Source organism: Lissotriton helveticus, chromosome 4_1 (assembly GCF_964261635.1).
Source record: "Lissotriton helveticus chromosome 4_1, aLisHel1.1, whole genome shotgun sequence".
Classification (NCBI taxonomy): domain Eukaryota; kingdom Metazoa; phylum Chordata; class Amphibia; order Caudata; family Salamandridae; genus Lissotriton; species Lissotriton helveticus.
Genome location: NC_136063.1, coordinates 694,811,893 through 694,835,677, shown reverse-complemented (window position 1 = coordinate 694,835,677; position 23,785 = coordinate 694,811,893).

Sequence of the window (23,785 nt, the reverse complement as noted above, 5' to 3'; positions counted from 1 at the left end):
TCCTTTCGATTGTACCTCCTGGGCTCCTCTGGCAAAAACTCATGCTCTTCCTCCTCTTCCTCCTCTTCCTGTTCTTCCTCTTCTTGCAGAATTACTTCTGCAGGTGGTCCTCTCTTTCTTGGATTTGGTGGAGGTGGTGGGCTAGCACCAGCTGAAGCTACTAATGAAGCCATCACAAAGTCTCAATAAAGGGTCTTTCTCTCACCAAGATGAAAGTCAGAGTGATGAAAGAAGGAGGGGTTTTCATCATTTGGGAAAAACAAAAGTTCTAAACCAATGAAAAGTGTCCATTTTAGATCACATGACCTTGTATTACATCATTAGGAAACCAAAAGTGAAATGAACCAATGAAAAGTGTTATTACCGAGTCACATGACCTGCTATGTTTACATTACGCGGTCGGCGCCGCGCCGCGGATCGCTTCCGGTTCGCGTACCGCTGCGCTTCCGGGTACGCGAACGTAGCACGTAATATGACGTATTACGCGAGAACGCGAAACGTCATGCTGACGCGAAGCGTCGCGATGTTGTTTTGTAACGCGAGAGGTGCGCAAAAGGAACGTTTACCAGTTCGCGTACCGGGTCGCGCCTCCGGATTGAGCTAACGGGAAGCTAACCGGTACGCGTACTGGGAGCGAAACAAAAAAAAATACAAAAAAAATTGTATAAAAAACATGTAAAAAATATTTTTCTTTTTAAAGAATAATACATTGTAAAGGTTTTGATATTAGCTATTAAAAAACCAATGAAATTCACTGAAAAAACCATAGGTTATAGACCATATATAGTTAGGAATTAGCATTTACAAAACCTTAAAAATTCACTGAAAAAACCATAGGTTATAGACCATATATAGTTAGGGATTAGCATTTAAAAAACCTTATTTTACTCACACAAAACCATTGAAATTCCATATATAGTTAGTTGTACTAACTATATATCACGCACCCGCAATCCACTGCTGATGATGTCACATATTACATCATTCATGACATGGTCAGTGACATCACTGATGACATCGCTGATGACATCTCAAATGACATCACTGATGACATCACTGATGACATCATCCAGTGACTGTGTGTTTCTGTAAAGTTTAAATATGTTTTACATATTGAAGAATGAGTAGATGTAGAAGTGTCTGGATGAAGGATTTAGTAGGTGCGTGACTGACTGTATGAGTGAGTGATTAAATGTGTCTCACTGAGTGCATGGGTTAGTGACTAAACTGTCTTAATTTGTGCATCATTATGTCTGTTGTTCTGTAAACTGCTGCATGTGTTGATCAGTAGCTATATGAGTAACTATATAGGTTATTGATTGGTTGCCCAAGCATTTGTATGGGAGACTGAGTGTGTGTGTGAGTGGCTGGGAAGTGTATGACTCTGTGCATAGATGTATGGGTTCAAAAGTGCATGTTGGAAACAGCTGTATGGGCGGTTGACTGTGTGCATGACTGTATTGGTGAGTGAATAGATATCTCAGTGCTACATGTCAAATTAAGTACATATGTAAAATACAGTACATGTGAGAGTTGACATATATAAATAACTGTGCATAAGAGCCAGTGAATGTGTGAGTGGCTGTATGGATCATTGTGAACTTGTATCCAGGATTGTATAAGTGAGTAAATATGTTTTAGTATTTGTTTGAATAAGTAAGTAAGGTGTGTTTAACTGTATAGTTAAGGAAATGGAGGTGTGATTGATTGTTTGCATGACTGTCTAGGTGTGTGTGTAACTTCATGGATGAGTGACAATCTGTGAGTCTGTGTTTACACTGAGTGTATCTAAGGTTATATTAGAGTCTGAAGAGGTTCATCGTATTATCACAACAGTGATGTCATCAGTAATGTCATTTGAGATGTCATCAGTGATGTCATCAGTGATGTCATTTGAGATGTCATCAGTGATGTCATCAGTGATGTCATTTGAGATGTCATCAGTGATGTCATCAGTGATGTCACTGACCATGTCATGAATGATGTAATATGTGACATCATCAGCAGTGGATTGCGGGTGCGTGATATATAGTTAGTACAACTAACTATATATGGAATTTCAATGGTTTTGTGTGAGTAAAATAAGGTTTTTTAAATGCTAATCCCTAACTATATATGGTCTATAACCTATGGTTTTTTCAGTGAATTTTTAAGGTTTTGTAAATGCTAATTCCTAACTATATATGGTCTATAACCTATGGTTTTTTCAGTGAATATATATATATATATATATATATATATATATATATATATATATATATATATATATATATATATATATATATATATATTACCTACTGGCGGTCGCCAGTAGGTAGTTATAGTTAGGATTGTTTTCCATAGGGAAATCGCAACATTCTATTGGGAATAACTTTGGCGCCGGTTGAGGAATCTGCCTGAAATTTTCCTCAACTTTGCCTCGCGACGCTCCGGTCCTTCCCTGAAAGTTTGGGGGGGGGTCTGTCAAGCGGGGGCCAAGATAAAAGGGGGGTCCCAAAAGGTGTTTTCCCCATGTTAATTTCCATAGGGCGGTCGGACTCACTTTTAGCTCGAACGGCTGAATGGATTTTCACCAAACTTGGCAAAATTGTAGGGACTGGTAGCCCGATGTGCCTTTGCTATGTCTCAAGATATGTGCTCCAGAGGATTTTGAGTAATTTAGGTTCAAAAAAATATATATATCTATAGCCGCGCCCCGGTACGCGCACCGGGGAGCACTCCGGGCGCGCCACGCGACTTGCGCACGGAAAGCTGATTGGCTCTCGGGTGTCTGTAAACATTCCAAACAGCGGCCGCCATCTTGTGTCTCGGTAGGATCGAGACACAAAAGGTGGCAAAAACAAAGGGGGAAATGACCAAAAGGGGGCAGGGTAGACCCCCCCTGACCCCCTAGGTTTGATGTGGGGGCCATAAAAGGGTCCCGCGGGTGAAAAAAATAAATAATTTTTAGTTTATTTTTGCGGGGGGAGTGCCCGGTACGCGCACCGGGGAGCGTACCGGGGAGCGTACTTTGGTGAAAGATAGTGAAAATAGTAGTGTAAAAAATCATTTTGAGTGATTAGAGGTAGGGTATCTCTGAAAATAGCTTTTGGGTTCTGTGGCTGTTTTAGGTACCTACAAGTACGTCCCATACACACCCACACGCACACAACCCCACACCCCCACAGGCACACACTACCCACACATACCTTACACACGCACACCTCCACCCACACCCAAACACCCCACACCCCCACACCGACACCTTACACATCCACACCCACACACCCCAACACACACACCTCACCCCCCCAACACACACACACACACACCCTTATGATGTTTTAAAATTGCACAGTATACTGTAAGTTTCACTTTATACTACAATATAAACATAATCATTTTGGTAGTACTTCATGAATTAGATATAAAAATGAATAATGTCTCAAACAATTTTTAATTATTAAATAAAAATGTATTGGTTAGAATTTTCATAGTTCAATAAAACTTCCAGCATTAGATCATCTGGAATCTCCTCAAAAATGCATGTTTCTATATCTTATAAACATTCAATAAATTGTTGATCCAAAGACTGATCCATAAAATCTTCTTCAACAAAATCTTCATTAAGAATCTCCTCATATGTAATCTCGAAGGAAACATTGATGTTTTCTTGCTCCCCTTCCATTTTTTTGCTGTAAATTGCATAAAAAATAACTATATCAGTAGAGTTAGGGCACTGTTGGGTTTAAGTTCAGACAGGTAGTTCTGATTTTTTAACAGTGAAGTTAACTTTGGGCAGTGTATGGTAACAGGCAGGAAGTAGAAATATAAAAAAGTGCCTGTGAAGAAGCGTAAGTAAATTCATAATTATAGCAGAGAAGCCTAAGTAAATCCATAAATATAACAGAGGAGCCTATCTCTATCTATAACTATAGCAGAGGGACAGTAAATAACTATCAGAAAACGTTTTTACAAATTAACTTAGAGTGCCCCTTACAATTTATCAACTTACTTTACAGAGAGGTGAAGAAGAAAAAATGCGAAAATCCTTTCAAGATGTACCTCAGGTAGTTGTAGTCAAAATGGCCGTGTTTCCCTCTCATTTTTCATTTATATTCATGTACATAACCAATCAAATGTCAGGAAAAAAAAGTAGAAAATGAAAGTAACATTTTAATTGGTTGTAAATTCTAACACTTCAGATGTGTTTTTGTCATGTAATTTAGGATATTTAGACAATGCTTCAGCTCAAATGGCTCAATGGAATTCCACCAAATTTGGGAAAATGGTAGGGATTGGTATGTAGTAGGGCCTATTCTATATTTGGTGAAAGTGTCTCCAGTGGTTTTTATGTAAATTAACTTTTAAAAAATGTGGGGAGTGCTTCCCGGTGCGCGCCCCGGTACGCGTACCGGCAGCGCTACGGGAGTCCTCCATCTTGTGTTTCGGAAGAATTGAGACACAAGATGGAGGACAAACAACGTTGGGAATGGGTAAAAGGGGGCACAGTAGACACTCCCTGACCCTCTAGGTTTTCTGAGGGGGGCTTAGGAGGCCCATATAGGCCCCCAAAAAACAATTTCTTTTTAAATTTTCGCGGAGGGAGCGCCCGGTACGCGCACCGTGAAGCGTACCGGGGAGCGTAATTTAGTGAAAAAAGTTAGAAAAAGATAATCATTTGGAGTGTTCAGAGGTAGGGTAGCTCTGAAAAGAGCTTTTGGGTTCTGTGGCTGATTTAGGTACCTACAAGTAGGTTCCAATGCATAGTCTTATATTCAGGAGGAATATTCTATTCCCCTCATCTGAGAAGTGCACACCATCTCCTCTGTAGATATCTTGCATGTTGTAACGCAAGTTGTTGTTGTATATTGAACCCATTCCATAGTCTCTCATGTAAGCAGAAACAGATTTATTCACATGTTTCCGTGCTTTCTCAAATTGTGGACAAAATTGGTTGGACCACTTCCATTTCTGTCTTTGGCATATATTGGAATATACCAAGGCAGTTTGAGGAAAAAGTGCCATCAATTGCTCATAGGTGTCCTTTATAAGCATTTCCAGACCTACCTCAGTCAAAGTGCCTAAGTCATTTCCACCACAGTGCAGAATTATGAGGTTAGGGTGTGGCAGATGCAAAAAGGTTTTCACCAATGGTATCAATTGATGACATCTCAATCCTCTTTGGCCAATCCATTTTATGTCTACATTTGGTAAGTCAAGGTTGTGAAAATTTCTGGTAGCTGCATACCTTTGATCCCAGTGGATGTAGCTATGTCCAATAAGCCATACAGAATACATGGTAAGAGGAGGTTCTGGTGCAGTCAGATGAAGTGTGGGAATGAAATGGCAGTTGGAACAGTATGAGTGAGCTTGCAAAAAAAAACTGTGGAGTTTCAGTGCTCTTCAATCACAAGCAATGATTGGTGGATTCAGATAGTTGAAAACTGGAAGTTAGGGTGATGGTTCTGTTCTGTGAAAGAAGCAATTTGAATGGTTAAGAAAAAGTCATTTAAAGAAAGATTGCAGCGGATAAGCTGGTGTATTGAGAGGTCAAACATCCTTGCTTAGTTCATTTGCAACATTGTAGAATAAACTTTTAACCCTGAGAGCTCAGTGAGGAGGGAGTTGCTATGGTAACAGGTAGAAAAGGCTGAGGGGGAAAGGGTGTTGGTTTGAAAAAAGAGAGGGAAGAGTTTGGATTGGTTATCATGTGCAATATGTGTGTAGAATTAGAGGTTCTCTGTGCCATTCATGGTTGCAGTGCCTGGAGTACATACCTTTTGCTCTGCTAAAGAAATATTGGTATGTGTGTCTGACACTGTTCTCAATCACCTAAAGCATTTGTAAAGGCGAGTAATGATTCATTTAATATACATAGAGACTTGTATACCCTATGGAGAAGATTTGGAAGCAAATTGTGGTTTTTTAATGTTGCTTTGTGTCATGCTTTTTGATAATGCTTGGTAAAAAGTTTTTACTGCATAGAGGAATTGTATGTTGTAAAATTGTGAAGTTTCAGTAGTAACATGGAATGCTTGTACATAGGACCTGTGCTGTGTTTCTTAAATGTGATGTTAAAAACGATTTGACATGGAATGGTTGTACATAGGACCTGTGCTGTGTTTCTTAAATGTGATGTCAAAAACGATTTTGGGAAAAATGAATGGCTTTTACATTTTTTAGAAGGAATAAATAATGTGTGCATGTTTAAAGAAATAAATTTGACTCTTTACAATGATGTTACCTGTGTTAACTCAGTGTAGGAAGCACATTGAGTTTCTTTGCATAGACGAATTGTATTTTGTAAAATTGTGAAGTTTCAGTAGTGACATGAAATGCTTGTACATAGGACCTGTGCTGTGTTTCTTAAATGTGATGTTAAAAATCGATTTTGGGGAAAATAAATGGCTTTTACATTTTTTAGAAGGAATAAAGAGTGTTTGCATGCTTAAAGAAATACATTTGCCCCTTTCACAATGATGTCACCTGTGTTACCTCAGATTAGGAAGTAGATTGTGCAGATGAGGTGAGGCATGTCCAGAGGTACAGAGGAGGTGAGGCCTTTGTTCAAGACTGTAGTGGGAGAGAGGGCTTTCCTGGGGAGCATAGGTGGTGAGGCTTGTGTCTAAGAGTGCAGTGGACTAGGCTTCATGAAGCCTATCCCCGACTGCACTCTTAGACAAAGGCGTCAATTTGACTCTTTACAATGATGTTACCTGTGTTAACTCAGTGTAGGAAGCATATTGAGTTTGTTTGCATAGAGGAATTGTATTTTGTAAAATAGTGAGGTTTCAGTAATGACATGGAATGCTTGTACATAGGACCTGTGCTGTGTTTCTTAAATGTGATGTCAAAAATGATTTTGTGGAAAATGAATGGTTTATACATTTTTGAGTAGGAATAAATATTGTCTGCATGCTTAAAGAAATAAATTTGACCTTTTCACAATGATGTTACCTGTGTTAACTCAGTGTAGGAAGCACATTGAGTCTCTTTGCATAGAGGAATTGTATTTTGTAAAATTGTGAAGTTTCAGTAGTGACATGGAATGCTTGTACATAGGACCTGTGCTGTGTTTCTTAAATGTGATGTTAAAAACGATTTTGGGGAAAATAAATGGCTTTTACATTTTTGAGAAGGAATAAAGAGTGTTTGCATGCTTAAAGAAATAAATGTGCCCCTTTCACAATGATGTTACCTGTGTTACCTCAGATTAGGAAGTAGATTGTGCAGATGAGGTGAGGCATGTCCAGAGGTACGGAGGAGGTGAGGCCTTTGTTCAAGACTGTAGTGGGAGAGAGGGCTTTCCTGGGGAGCATAGGTGGTGAGGCTTGTGTCTAAGAGTGCAGTGGACTAGGCTTTATGAAGCCTATCCCCGACTGCACTCTTAGACACAGGTGTCAATTTGACTCTTTACAATGATGTTACCTGTGTTAACTCAGTGTAGGAAGCACATTGAGTTTGTTTGCATAGAGGAATTGTATTTTGTAAAATAGTGAGGTTTCAGTAATGACATGGAATGCTTGTACATAGGACCTGTGCTGTGTTTCTTAAATGTGAAGTGAAAAACGATTTTGGGGAAAATGAATGGCTTTTACATTTTTTAGATGGAATAAATAGTGTTTGCATGCTGAAAGAAATAAATTTGACCTTTTCAGAATGATGTTACCTGTGTTAACTCAGTGTAGGAAGCACATTGAGTTTGTTTGCATACAGGAATTGTATTTTGTAAAATTGTGAATTTTTAGTAGTAGCATGGAATGCTTGTACATAGGTGCTGTGCTGTGTTTCTTAAATGTGATGTCAAAAACGATTTTGGGGCAAATGAATGGCTTTTACATTTTTGAGAAGGAATAAATAGTGTCTGCATGATTAAATAAATATATTTCAACCTTTCACAATAATGTCACCTGTGTTACCTCAGATTAGGAAGTAGATTGTGCAGTTGGGGTGAGGCATGTCCAGAGGTACGGAGGAGGTGAGGTCTGTGTTCAAAACTGTAGTGGGAGAGAGGCCTTTCCTGGGGAGTATAGGTGGTGAGGCCTGTGTTTAATAGTGCAGTGGACTAGACTTTATGAAGCCTATCCCCCACTGCACTCTTAAACACAGGTCTCACCTTCTTTGTACCCGTGGACAGACCTCTCTTCCACTACACTCTTCAATACAGACCTCACCTCTCCTGCACCCCTAGACAATCCTCACCTCATCTGCAACCCTGAATAGACTTCAACTAATCTGTATCCTTAGACAGGCCTGAGCTTATTTACACCCTTGGACATGCGTCACCTCATCTGCACCCAGTTACCATCATTTATACTCAATACATTGAGGCCTGTCCAGAGGACACAGATGAGGTAAGGCTTGTCCAAGGGTGAGAGGAGGTCAGTCCTCTCCACTGTACTCGTGGACACTGAATGCTTGTACATAGGACCTGCAGTGTGTGTCTAAAATGTTATTTAAAAAACGATTTTGGTGCAAATCAATGAGTTTTAGATTTTTGAGAAGGAATAAATAATGTCTGCATGATTAAATACATATATTTCATCCTTTCACAATAATGTCACCTGTGTTACTTCAGATTAGGAAGTAGATTGTGCAGATGAGGTGAGGTATGTCCAGAGGGACAGAGGAGGCGAGGCCTATGTTCAAGACTGTAGTGGGAGAGAGGCCTTTCCTGGGAAGCATAGGTGGTGAAGCCTGTGTATAAGAGTGCAGTGGACTAGACTTCATGAAGCCTATCCCCTACTGCAGTCTTAGACACAGGTCCATCTTCTTTGTACCTGTGGACAGAGCTGTCTTCCACTACACTCTTCAATACAGGCCTCACCTCTTCTGCACCCCTGGAGAATCCTCACCTGATCTGTAACGCTGAATAGACCGTTTGCTTTTTGTCATTGCTTTGTTGTTTGGTAATAGTGGTCTATAATGTGCTATTTTTCTTTAACACAGATTGAAATCAAGATTTCAAGAGTAAGGAAAGATGCCCTCAAGGCAAAGGAGAAGAAAACATGATAACCGCAAAAAAACAAAAACAGCAACGGAATTACAGCACTCTTCCACAACAAATACTTCAAAAAACAGGAACAAAGCTCCTGGTAAGACAACTAAGTCTTTCTTACGGAACATATGTAGATCAAAAAAAAAATGTTGGACAGCATGTAGAAAAAGAGAATGAGAGAGTAAATTTGAAAAGGAAGGAGAGACTCTCAAAGAATCCTACAACTGGAGCAGGAGAGAATAATATGTATAGGAATAGAAGGCAGAATCAGTTTAGAGACATTCGACAACGAATGTTTCGCAATAGGGTGTTTTTAAATTTGTTAAAAACATTAGGAAAGGTAAACAGAGAGCTGCTTTTTATAAGAAAAAGAAAAGTGTAGAGAAGACTGTTGATCAGGCTTTTGAAGTTAAGAAAAAATTATTTATTTTAATAATCAATAGAATTAGGACACTTAACAAGACAATTGATGTTTTCAAATCAAACAGTAGATGGAAAAGAGTAATTAATCGGACTAATTTTTGTAAAGTTTTTTCAGGAGAATAGATGCACAGTTCAAGTTGTGAGCCATTTTTTAATGAGGAGAGTTACTTCCAGGAGAATGATTTAGTGCATGCAGTTGACACCAGTGGTCGAGCGTATGAAGTGAAAGACGGTTGTCCAATTGAAAAAGAGAAACTTGTGCCTAGAGAACCAGAAGAGGTGTTAACTGATGAAGTTTTAGGGAGACGTACTAAGGGTCCTGTGTACACTTGGAAGTGTAGTCGTATTTGTAGTGTGCGACAGGAATCAATTGATTTGTTTTGTAATTTCTTACGTACATATAGTAAGAAAAGTCTAAAGCAGAAAGTGAAGTTGTTGCAAGACTTAGATCCTTGCAGAGTGAGAGAAAACACAGGTTTGCAAGGGCATTCACTGGCTTGTCTTTCTAGAAAAGTCTGTCAGAGTGTTTTTCATCATTTTAGGATGTTAGCAGTGCATCATACCAAAATGAGGAAATTAGTGAGAATGTTGTATTGTGCAAAAAGTCCAGCACTTAAGCTTAAACAATTAAACAGTGCTCTTTTGCATGGAACTGAATTAGATCTGAAGAAGATTTGTGAAGAAATTGAGATTTGTTATTTTGGTGAAAAAGAGGACAGTGTAGAAATTGACACAGCAATTCAAGGTAATGTGGAAGACAATGTACAGATTTCAAGTACAGAAAAGTTTGAGCAGGAAATTACCAGGTTTAAGGTGAAATCAAGTGAAAGGCCGAATTTTACTTGTGTGTGTTGTCGACGAAGTCATTATAAGCATCAAACTAGATTAGTTGATTTATACGTAAAAAGTGAATAGATAAATAATTATGAGTAGAAGGATTTTGCAACTTATTTGAGGGTGGAGAATTGTTTTGATTTGAGTTCTGATCAGCGTATTTGTAAATATTGTTATGATAAATTAAATCAAAACAGAATGCCTGCTAGAGCTGTTCATAATAATCTGGAGTTGGTAGACATTCCCCGTGAATTGATGGATTTAAATACATATGAGTCTATTTTGATTCAATGTGTCCATCCTTTTCAGGCAATTGTTCGCATGGAGCCTGAAATAGGGAAATTGCCTCCTACAGATTTGCAGAGAGGATTCAAAGGAAGAATTGTTTATTTGCCTCTAGATTTCAAAAAAAATATTGATACAATTGGTATAGAAAAAGTAGAAGAGGAACCTTTAGTTATTCTAGTTAATGGGGTTCCGACAAAGAGTAAGAAAATCTGGCAAGATTTAGTGGATGTTAGGAAAGTCAAAAAGGCGACGTTGTATTTAGTCAAAACCAATGAGTATTACAAAGATGTATGTGTTGCAGCAGAGGAAACAGCTGCAGATGAAGACAGTGATTGTTCAGGCGGCCAAATTGAAAAAGTTGATGTGTCTAGAAGTGAAGAAATATATTAACATTATACTGTTCATCCTTTGAATTCCAAAGAAGTAATGGGGAATGCAATTGAATTGTTTCAAATGAAAGCAGCAAAAGGAAGTCCCATTAGTGTATGGGAAGAAAGTTTGGAAGCTCGTTGTTTTCCACAGCTATTTCCAACAGGTCGAGGTGGACGATATGACGATCGACCACTTCAAATTCCTGCATCTGAATATCGAACTGTAAGATTATATGCTGAAGATCCAAGGTTTCGTCAATGCATTCCCTATTTGTTTCATTTACTGTATGAAAGTGACTTGTCTGGGCTTTCTTATGCAGTAAACCATATACTGAAAAGTGGAGCACATCTGCAAAATGTTTCGGCGAGGGACTTTATGGAGAAAGTCAATCTGCAAGATAATATTTTGGAATCTCATCTAATCAATCTCATGGCATGTCAGCGTGGTACAAACGAGTATTGGTACCGTCGTCATGGGGAATTGAAATGTATGCTAAGAAACTTAGGAACTCCTACATGGTTCCTCACTCTTAGCTGAGCCGAGTATGCATGGGACGACTTACTTCAATTTCTACGAGAGGCAAATGCAAATATACAAAATATAGAATTCAAAACACCTGGAGAACTGTGTTCTTTGGATCCAGTGAATGTATGCAGATATTTTAATCATAGATTTGAAGCTATGATGTCTTTTATTACCCACAAAAAAAATCCTCCCCTTGGAGAGATTTTGGATTTCTTTTGGAGAAAGGAGTATCAAGCGAGAGGTGCTCCTCACATACATATGTTGTTGTGGATTAAAGATGCACCCAAATTTTGAACAGATTCAGATGAAACAGTGATGAGTTTCATTGAAGAGTATTCAACATGTGCTGTTCCGAAAACTACCGAGGAAAACAGTTTAAGGCAACAAGTTTTTATGCTTTCAATCCCATCGTTGTGGGAAGTATTGTCGTCGAAAATTCAAAAACAAGGAAAAGTTCTACACAAAATGTCGCTTCGGCTTTCCACGACCAGTGATTTCTAAAGGAAGAGTAAATAATTTGATGTCTTCTCTACGACATACTGTGACGAGGAAATCACCCAAAAATACATACAATTTAAAAAGAAACGAAGAATCCAAATACATCAACGACTACAACCCAGTGATTTTGTCCATGTGGAATGCTAACATGGATATTCAATTCATTGCTGACAACTCTATTGCTGTGGCTCGATACGTGACGTCTTACATCACAAAAAAAGAAAAGACAGAACTGAAGGAAATGTGGGAGGACATTTCACATGAAAAGAGTCTAAGCAAGAAATTATACAGTTACAGTCTGAAGATGTTGTCGCATCGAGAAATTGGAGCATATAAATGTTCTGATCGATTGTCATCAGCAAGTCTCTATGCCAAATCTAGAACCATCATTTGGGTGAGTCTAGGTCTTGCTGCAAAACGAAATCGAGTTTTGAAATCTGTACAAGAAATAGAGTATTTGGCGGAGAAAGAACCAGAAAGTACAGATATTTTGAAGACAAACATGTTGGATACATACTATCCAAATAGAAGTAGTCATCTTGAGAACAGTTGTTTGTATGAAGTTCTGCAAAACTATATTTATAAGAGAACCATCGGAGAAGATATCAACAATGGAATATATGCTATCATTGGGTGTGAAGGATGTCTAGTGAGACAGAAAAAAGGCCATTTGATTAATCATCGAAAATTGAGTTGCGAAAATCCAGAGAAAATGGAATTTTACTTTTTAGCTCTTTTGCAACTCTTTAAGCCTTGGCGTACAGAAGAGGAACTACTTGGAGAATTTCTCTGTTGCGAAGATTCTTTTAATGCAACCAAGGATACCATAGAATGACCTGTTTTTCCAAATTATCTGCAAATGTTGAACGAAGAAATAGAGCAAGAAGCCACAATTGCTGCAGGGATTGCTAGAGACAGTTCTCAAGACAGTCAGAGTTCTGCTTCATTGAGTCAGGATCCACTTGGAGGACCAATTATTCAAAAAAGAGCTGCCACTGCCATGGATGAGGTGGAAAGAGATATGGAACAAGCTCAAGATGATGTAGTTAACTTAAAAGATTGGGTGAAACAACTAAACCTTGAGCAGAAACAGATATATGACGAAGTCACAGATCAGATTGAACATGGATTCACTCATGAGAAAAAAGAGTGCTCATGTACATCATTTAAACCAGTCCAACTGTACGTAAGTGGAGAAGCGGGAACTGGAAAAAGTTTTCTGATTAAAGCAATTGCAACTTATCTGCAGAAAAGGACTGAATCACCGCTATCTTGTGTTGTTACCGCTCCAACTGGGCTGGCAGCACATAATATTAAAGGGATTACTTTACATCGTTTACTGATGCTGCCAGTGGAGCATGATAACAAATTGCAATATCACAAGCTATCTGGAGATGCGTGTTCCGAAGTTTCGAGAGTCCTGAAGAAAATGAAACTTCTATCATTGATGAAGTAAGCATGGTGTCAAATATAATGCTTGCTTTTGTGCATTTGAGAATGCAAGAAATTCTTAGAACAGACTATGATGTCTTATTTGGAGGGAAACACATTATTGTTTTTGGAGATCTACTGCAGTTGACTCCAGTGAAAGGACAACCTGTGTTCAAAATGCTCACGCATGAAGATTCCAGGAAGTGCCTAGGAAGCATTGGAAACGTTAATATATGGTTAAACTTCAAATATGCAGAACTGCTTCAAAATATGCGGCAGGCAAAGGATGAAGATTATAAAAATATTCTACAAGATGTAAGAATCGGAAAAGTAAGTCAGCAGGGGAAAGAAGCTTTACATGGACGATTAATTTCAAATTTGTACCCAAATGAAAACATTCTTCCAGAGAATATTTTTAAGAAAATTAACGAGAAGAAATCTGGCATATGTTTGATGCCAACTCTGAAAGAATGTTCCATGTTCAACAACAAAATGTTAAAGTTAGAAAATGAAGAGATAGTGAAACTGGAAGCTATAGATAAAATTGAACATATGGGAGCAACAATTATTTTGTCTGAAAATTTGAAATCAAAATTGGATTCATTAGAGAAGACTATATCTAAAACTGCTGGTTTTGAAAAGACTCTGAATGTGTGTTTAAATTGTCGTATCATTTTGAGAAGGAATTTAAATGTTGAAAGAGGTCTGGTAAATGGAGCAATGGGTCATGTTGTTGGTTTTGTGAATTACAAAAATAGAGATGGAATTGAAATTTTTTAAAAATTAAATTTGATGGCATTGATGAAATAGAACAAATTTGTCGTTGTTCAGCTAGATTTTTGCTTGTGAAAGACTTATATGTTCGCCGAAAACAGTTTCCTATTTGGTTGGCATATGCGGTGACAATTCATAAATCTCAAGGTTTAAGTGTAGATAGTGCTTTGGTGAACATTGGAAGTTCTGTGTTTAAAGAGGGTATGGCATATGTGGCATTATCACGAGTCAGAACTTTATCAGGATTGTACTTGATTGAGTGTGATGAAACAAAGATTTGTGCTGATCTAGATTGTGTTAAAGAATACAATAGGTTAAAAAGAGAGTATGCTCCACATTTGCCTCAATATCCTCTGTTTGAAAAACGTGTGGTAGGCCGAAAAAGAAGAAATGAGAATAATTGCAGTGAGGTAGTAGCAAAAAGACAAAAAGTAGATGCAACTGTAATAGTAAGGAGGAAGATAAAGGATTCTGTTGAAGATGTTGTTGGATTTCAGTTTGAAAACAGTTCTGGTGTCAACTGCTATGCTAATGTAGTGGTTAATGTTGTTTTTTTTCTTCAAAATATACAAAAACAGATTGTTGAAAATCGGGATCAAAGATTCTGTTGTTTGTTGAATTCCGTGTTTGAGAAATGTAGCAGTGATAGAGCAAAAATAGAAAGTGTTTCAGAAATTCGAAATCTTCTAGACATATGTTCTGGTCAAAATCAATTTTCACAGAATATTCAGCAGGATTGTCAGGAATTTTTAATGTATATGTTTGATGTATTGGAAGATGAAGGTGTAGATATAAAAAATCTTTTTAGCCTTTCTTATCAATGGCAGCATGACTGCGACAACTGTACTTTATCAAGTACTACTAGAATAGACACTGAAAGATTTATATATTTGACTTTACCAGACTGCAAATCAGTGCCTTTTAATAATCTAGTTAAAGCAGCGGATCACAATATGGTGTGTACCCAATGTAAGTCTACAATGCTGTCCACATTATTGCTACAAAATTATGGTCAGTATGTCATTTTAATGTTCCAACGATGTAGACCTGATGGAACTAAATTGACAACTTCTATTAAAAATGTTGTGGCTTCTCAGTTATCAATATCAGGAAGAACCTTTGCAACTGTAGCTATTATTTATCATGACGGTCCTTCTACAACATCAGGGCATTACACATGCTATTTAAAAAGTTGTAAAGGTTGGACCCACTGTAATGACACTCATTTGACTTTCAAACAACGTCTGCCTTTTGGCTTAAAAAATTCATACCTAGTGTTTTTACAACCAAAATTTAAGTAAAGGTAATTGGCCTATGAAGACGGGAGCAGTTAATAAAGGTTATTTTGCTGTTTAAAAATATATTCTGAGTAAAAGTGATCCAGGTAATATAAAAAATTGGCTTGTCATATAGGTACTGTAAGTGGATCTCATAGTAAGTGATATTAGTATTATACAAAATTATGAACATGAGTGAGTCAGAGATGGTTTTACAAATACTTAAATATTGTGAAAATGTTGTATGAGCCTTTCTTTCAGAACGTCGGAAAAAAGGTAATTTCAGAGTTTCTTAAAATTAATTTGAAAATATACTCATACATCTGACACTATTTGGCCAAAAGGAAAGGTACAGGAATGAGTAAAGAGTCATGACTGAAAAAAAGGAGTATATGAAAATAATGAAAATATTTCAGATGTTCTTGGAGCTTTTCTTCTAGAAAGTCGATGAAATTGATTTTTTAGTGAACAGCAGAGTACTTTGCAACGAGAAAAGGACCTCCATGATATACTATTTGGCCTCAAGGAAAAGTAAGTCAATCAAAGATTAGTGTACATTTGTCATTTGTCAGTATCTAAGTTTTTTTTTAAAACACAATCTTTTAGATTGTGTTTTTTTTTCCCGCTGTCATATGATGAGTAATTTGAACTCACTGTTTTAAGTGAAATTCAATATATTCTGAGAACAGCAAAAATAAACTATGTAACATGTTGTACAAGTTATTCTATACTTTGGATTGGTAAATTAAATTGTATTCCCATTCTCTGACACTCACTTTCCTTTTTCCTCTCTCTTTCAGCTCTCTTTACTCACTCACACTGCCTTTCTCTCACTCTGTTTCACACCCATTCGTTTACTCCACTTCTTTCACAACCCCTCATTCTCATTTCAACTGTCTGCATCCCCTCTCTCCCTTGCACCACTTTTCAGCTTTCAGTCTCTCTGCTTTACTTCCCTTTTCCGTCTTTTCCTCCTTTGCTCTTTTAGTAATTCCTCTTTACTCACTGAGCAGTATTGTCGCACTCTATCACTATAACTCACCCACTCTCTCTCGCTTATCTTTGTTTGCTCCTTTCTTTTGACCTCTTCTCTCTATTTTTCGTTCACTACCTCTATGTCCTCAGTGCCTCACTCTCCTTGTGTTATGTTTACTTGTGTTTATCTACCTTCTATCATTTCTTTTACAACAACTTCACTGCTCCTCTCTCATCGTTCTTCATCCCATTTCTTTTACTCTGGTTCCATTACTATCCCTCATTTCCTTTCTTTCAATGTCCATCTCTTTACTTTCATCACCAAATTATTTTCTCTCAGTACCACTGTTTTAGTCGTCTTCTCCTCTCTTTCCTTTTTTTGCTCCCTTACTCATTTCCTTTGCTCACTCATTGTACTCCACCTCACTCAGTTTTTCTCTTAGTGTGTCTGTCTACTAACTTCCTCACTCCATTTCCCTCAATCGTTGTATATTATCCTCTCTCCCTTCATCCCTTCACTCTATGACTGTTCTTCACTTACTCTCAGCTATCGTCTATTCCTCATTCTTCTAAATGCATCCTTAATTAGACTCTTTTCTGTCTCAGTTATTATCTTTTTACTTACTACTGTTTCCTGATTTAGTTTTGCTAACTCACATTGTTTTAGTATCTTTCTTACCTTCAGTTCATTTCTCTGTTCTTCTCTTCCTCTCTGTCAGTGAATCTATATTCCTTACTCTTAGTAATTTGCTCTCCTTCTATTTCTTTTTCTCTCTTTTTGTCCTTCTACCTTACTTTATTTCCCTTTCTGTGTCCTTCACTCTTACTTTATTTCTAAATACACTGTTATGATTTTTAACCTCTTCATTTGTATCTTTTAATTTAAAATACATATTTTACTAATTATAACTTATTTATTCTTCTCCCTTTCACAGATACAAAGTGTAGTAAAAACATGTAATTAAGTTTACATTAATTATATGGTAAGTGTGACTAAAAAAATGTAGTTTGACATCACCCTTTGCTTTAACTTCACTAATATTTTCTCAACGAACCTCACTCCTGTTTCTTTACTCTGCTTCCCTCACTTATTCTCCATGTTTACTCCCCTTTCCCTATTTCCCCTCTCATATTCAACTTCCTTTAGTTCCCATTCTTTACTTCACTTACCCTCTGTTCCCTTCCTTTACTTCTACACTCATTCTCCTTTTCTTAATTATTTACTTCACTCCTACACACACACCTCATCCCCCTCCTAACACATACACACACCTCTGACATACACTCCACACACACACCACACACACACCTCATACACACACACACCCCCCACACACACTCTTCACACACACACAGATATCTCACACACCCTCATCTCCACCCACACCGAAACACCCCACACACCCACACCCACAGACACACCTTACACACCCATATCCCGACCTACACCCACTGACTCCCTATAAGTCACACACACTGCGTTACTTACCTTTCTTTGCTGTTTCACTCAAACCCATTCAGGCCCTGTTTCCTTTACTCTCTTTGTCCTTTCTCTTTGTCACTGCCCATGTCTTATCCTAATTAAATTTTTCACCCTCTTTCACCCCTCTTTACTTACACTAACTGGTCTTTTCTCACCCTCCTTCACCGTTCTTCATTTATCCCGGTTCCGCCACAACCCTTCATTCTCCATTTTTTACTGTCCTTTCTTTTTCTTTTTCTTTCAACACCCATTCACATTCTCCCACTATTTCTACTTTAGTCTTCTTCCTCTCTCTTCCTTTCTTTCGCTCCTTTAGTCATTTTACTTTTCTCACTTTCACCCTGTTAGATCTGGGGGTCTCTAGTTGGCAGAGGTAGGTACCACTGTCCAAATAGGGACCCTTGCTTCTAGTCAGGACAAGGAGATAACTCTCTGAGATAACCCCTGCTCGCCCTCTAGGTAGCTTGGCCTGAGCAGTCTAGGCTAATCAGAGGCAATGCGTAAAGTATTTGTACCAACACTCACAGTAACACAGTGAAAACACCACAAACTGATTCCACAACAGTTTAGAAAAAATAAAGGTATTTATTCTAAAACTACACAAGACCAAAACGATAAAAATCCAACATACACGGTTCAAGAATATGGTTTCAAAGAGTTCTTAAGGTTGCGTTAAAGTTCTTCAAGTTGCGGTAAAAATAAACCACAGTTGCGTGAAAAGTTCACAGTTGCGTCACGTTTACTCACAGTACCTTTAGTTGCAACAAAGTTCCAAAAGCAGAAGCTGGTGCGGTGGAAAACAAGCGATGCGTCGCTCCTGAGACCCTGGGGAGGCGATGCGACAGCCCCGCTGCAGCAGCGGGCGTGTTGCGACGAATCCGGTCTGTATGGGGAGGAAGGCCACTTGTATGGATTCCGGTGCGTAGGTTCCGTAGGAAGTCTGTTCTCGCAAAGGCACGATGCGACGATCTCGTAGGTGCTGCGACGATCTCCGGGGCGACGATGCGCGGTCCAGCGGTGATCCTTTCTCTCGCAGCTCCTCGATGCGATGATTCTGCGACGACACTCGCAGCGACGTGATGCGGTCCGCAAGCAAGCGGTGCGGCGTTCTCACCCAGCGACGACAGGCTCTGCGACGATACTCGCAGCGATGTTCGATTCTCCCGCACCGGTCTGGTGCGTCCCGCAAACGGAGGATGCGACGTCTCTGGCAGCGGCGTCAGGCGCTGCGACGATCTCGACCTCCGTAGCGGCGGGAAACTTCTCGCACTGTCGGGGATGCGCTCCGCAAGCGAGCGATGCGACACTTTTCAATTTCGAAAGTCTCTCAAGCTTTTGTCTCAAGCTTCCCAGCACGGTCCAACCTCCAGAGGCCCCACAACTGGATCAAGCACTCTAGGAGGGACAGAACTCACTCAGCAGAGTTCAGGGAAGCTGGGGGTGAAGTCCTTTTGTTCCTGGGACTTCAAAACAGGGAGCCAGCTCTTCTCAGGCCCTTGGAGATTCCTTTCAAGACAGGGGACACAGCTCACAGCAAAGTCCTTCCCCTCTCCTTGGCAGCAAAGCAACAGCAGGTCAGTCCAGCAGAGCAACAGCAAGACAATCTTCCTTCTTCAGAGTCAGCTTTCTCCTTGGCAGAGGTTCCTTCTTGATTTCCAGGATGATCTAATTTTCTGTTGTCAGGGGTCCTGTACTTATACCCCTAAAGTCTTTGTTCTCTTGGTGCATGTGGGCCCTGTGCCCGGTCTGAACCAGTTCTGGGTGGATCCTGAGCACTTTGTTTTGGTGGCTGCATCTTTCCTTTCAGAGTGAGGGGCAGGGTCCTCAGCCGCCCAGCAGGGGGGTGGAGCCAGCATTGTGGAAGGCAGGCACAGCCCTATTCAGCCCAGGTGCTAACTCCTCCCACCACTCAAGTCATTCAGCCTAGTGCTGACTCATCCATCCTGCCGGGGAGTTCCCCAGCCCCTGTCACTCACAAACCAGACAGTCAATACACAAACAGGCCCAGGCACACAGAAGGTTCAGACAAGAGAACAGCAACTTTCTAAAAGTGCTGTTCTCAAACACAGGATTTAAAAACAACCTTTCCTAAAAGATGTGTTATTAAATTCTGAGTTCAGGGATACTAGATACTTATGTCCTATCTTGTTCCTATGGGAAGAAAGGCTGTTAACCACTGTAGCCAGCATCCCCCATGTTAATCTATGGAGCAAGATAGCCTTACAATAGTGAAAAACGAAAATGGCTGTAATTCACTACCAGAACATGTTACCTGCACCAGTACATGCTCTACCTTTTACATACACTGCACCCTGCCCAGGGGGGTACCTTGGGCCTTCCATAGGGGTGACTGATGTGCACAAAAAGGGAAGGGTTAGGCCTGGTCAGTGGGGACACTGACCAGGAGGACATGGCAGTTCTAAACTGCCCATAGGCACTGCAGTGGCAGGCCTGAGACACCATTTTAGAGCTACTCATGTAGGTGGCACAATCAGTGCTGCAGGCCCACTAGTAGCATTTGTCATCACCAGCCCTGGCACACCCAGTGCACTTTACTAGGGACTTCATGGTGATACAAATATGCCAAACATGTATATTCAATCAGAATAACAATTTACACAGAGAGCATATGCACTTTAGCACTGATCAGCAGTGGTAAAGTGCGCAGAGTCCTATTGCCAACAGCCACGGGTCAGGAAAAATAAGGGAGGAAGAAGCAAAAAAGTTTGAGGATGACCCTGCAAGAAGGGCCAGTTCCAACACAACCCCCTTCCAGCCTAAAGCCAGGGTAGACCAAACGATACCTCGATGGTATTCCCTGCTTAAGGCGATAGAACACGGAAACTGGCCCACACAGCAGGGCAGTCCTGTTCTACGCCGTCCTAAACCCAGTTCAATCACTCTATTCATACTCTCAGGGTCCACCATGCCAATCCATGTGGAACCCTTCACCTCACCTGTGGACACCACCTGTGCAGCACCTAACCTTAATTTCCTCACAGGTGTGTCCCAACAGACAGACAGCCAGCCACAGTGACCACCAACAGTGATCAGGGATGAGATCCAGGCCTCATGCCTCTCATGGCTCTCAAACCCCTGTGGCATCAGAGGGTGGGGGGCAGTAGCCCCAGGTGCTTGGCACCCTTTGTCCACTCCCTCTCTTGTCAAGTCAGGTCTAACATCCTGGCACTGACCCACCAGTCCCGGACCTGTATCCGGCGGCTGGACAGGAGGCTGAGGTGGGCTTCTCCACACCCGGTCCTCCTCTTCCTTGGGGCTCTGTACCCTCCCACCTGGAGCGGTACCCCCTTCTAGAATAGCCAGGGCACCTGTGGCAGGTGTCCCGCACCATTCATCCACCAGTTCAGGGGTGCTATCCTGCAACTGGTATTCCAGGCCAGGGGGGACACCCCAGACCTGGCCCTCAAACCTAGGCTCCCAAGCCTCCAGGTCAGACAAAACCTGAACCTGGCTTCCCCACCCAGGGACTAACCCCTGCAGTGGAACACTTGCCTGGCACACCAGGACTTCACTCACTGAGATGCCTATACTGGTAGACAGTACCCACCTGGCCAACACAACGGTGTGGCCCAGTCCACCCCCAGGGTGAGACTCCTGCCCTCCTTCCAGGGGCAACCCTGTCCACCAAGACAACCATGAACACAACTTTCCTACCAGTTCAGGACCTCCCTCCAGCAACTGGTCTCCCAACCTAGGGTTTAACCCCTCAGGTTGTACCGGGGTCAGAGGCGAGGACTCCCTCCCTCTGCACCCCCTTCCAGAGCGCTGCACCCTCCCTACTGGAGGGGTACCCCTGGGAAACATATTGGTCAGGACACTGGTTACAGATGTCCTTCCTTCCAGGTCAGGCAGATCCTGAACCTGGTCTCCCAACCCAGGGACCAATACCTGCGGTTGTGCACTTGCCTGGCACGCCAGGACTTCTGGGGACTTACACAGTACCCCCATGAGGGTGACACACAACTCATGTGTCCTGTGACAGTCTGCCTGACGCAGATCTCCCGACCCCTGTCCACCTGACAGCGCGGGAAGATCCCCCAGGACAGAAGTGAGGTCACCATGGTCACTCACTGGGGACTCAGCCCTTCCGACTGGTCCCTGACCCACTGGTTCTCCCACTGGGGACTCCTTCCCCCTCTCACCCCTCAGTCTGGACTTCTGTACCCTCCCAAATGGAGCGGCACTGCCAGACACCAGAACTGATGGAGGCCTGGTTACAGGCACTCCCCGTTCAACAAACACTAGGAGATCCTCCTCAAATGGCCTACAAGTACAGTCTAGGTCCCCAAACTGGGGTTCCCTCAAGGAACCTTCCAGGCCCTGAGACTGGGTTTCGGGCACCGTGAAACACACCGTCCCACACTCACTCCTTCTCCACTGAGACCGGACATGAGCCCCTACACCCCTCCCACTACACTGGGACCTAACTGGGCTACACTGAACCTCTTCCACCTCACAGGTCTGGAAGATATCTAAGCCACTCCTTTTGGGATCACTCCCCAATGCCTCCTCAGACTCTCTGGAATCCACCAAGAGGTCTGCCTCCAACGCAAGCTCTCTGGGGTCAGAGAACTGACATCCCACCGGGTGTTGGCATAGCTCTGGAAAACAGGGACTTAAAGTATGCTCTCCAACAAATGAATCACACAGCCCCCCGCAGTTGTTAACCAAGCTACCCTTTGCCTCACACTCCAGTGCCTCACACAAGCACCCCACACCACTCTCCTGAGACTGGCAAGACAGTGTCTGACTGTCTCTGTCACACAACCCATACTCTTCTGGCTGGTCTTCACACACACACACCAAGGTTTCTACCATGGGGGAACCCCTCTCCCTGTACCTCTCATCTAGAGTCAGTAGAGTGTCCCTCCCACCACTAGGAATATGGTCCCCTGTGCCAGTCCCCCAATCTACTTCAGGGACACTGCACTCCACTGGAACTACATCATAAACCTGAACCCCCTGGTGTATGTCGACCCCCTCCCTCAAGTCAGGCGCCACATCTCTGGGTGTTTGTACCTTTCTTTCCACACTAGATATCATAATCATGCTGCCACCATCTGAGCTGGACTCCACCTCCAACTCAGCAAAGCTCACCTCTTGAGCTACCCATGATTCTTCTTCAGCTGAGACCCTCATGGCCTCATGCCTTTTGAGCTCCAACTCAAGCTTCCTCATTCTTAATTCATGGGCCAAGGTCAATTGCAATTCTTCCAGGGCACGGGCATTTTTGCTCTCCTCCGCCGCCCATTCTCTCTCTTTATCCATTTCCAATTGCTTCAGCTTCATTTCAAGCCTCAACATTTCTAACTTATGATCTCTAACCCTTTGGTTTTCCTCCAACTCCTCTGGGGAAAAACTTTCAGCTGAATGGTTGCTGCCAGCCCTTGAAGCCGCTCTGGACACAGGCTGATCCTGTGGCCTGAAACCATCCCTTTGTGCATCCTCATCCACTTCTGCATCATCTGTCTCCCCAAGCTCTTTGGTCTCCCACCAGGCCCTTAAGGCCTCCTGTAGCTCCTCCTTCTTGGAGCGGCGCTTCATGGGGCATCCAAAGTTCCTACAGAACTGCCTGAGTTGACCTACTTTGTAATCACTTAACATTTCAATGTCAAACTCCAGTTCTGCAACATCACTTGCTGGTTTACCATTCAGAGTCATGATGCTTGGATTCTTTCAGGGTTATGATCAAAAATAGAACCAACCAAAAAAACAGTAGTATGTGGTGGCGTAGTGGTCTGCACTCACTAGTGATGTACACCAATTACTGTGGGTCAAGTACAAATACAAGTTCAAATCCCACCGCCTGACCACCAATGTTAGATCTGGGGGTCTCTAGTTGGCAGAGGTAGGTACCACTGTCCAAATAGGGACCCTTGCTTCTAGTCAGGACAAGGAGATAAC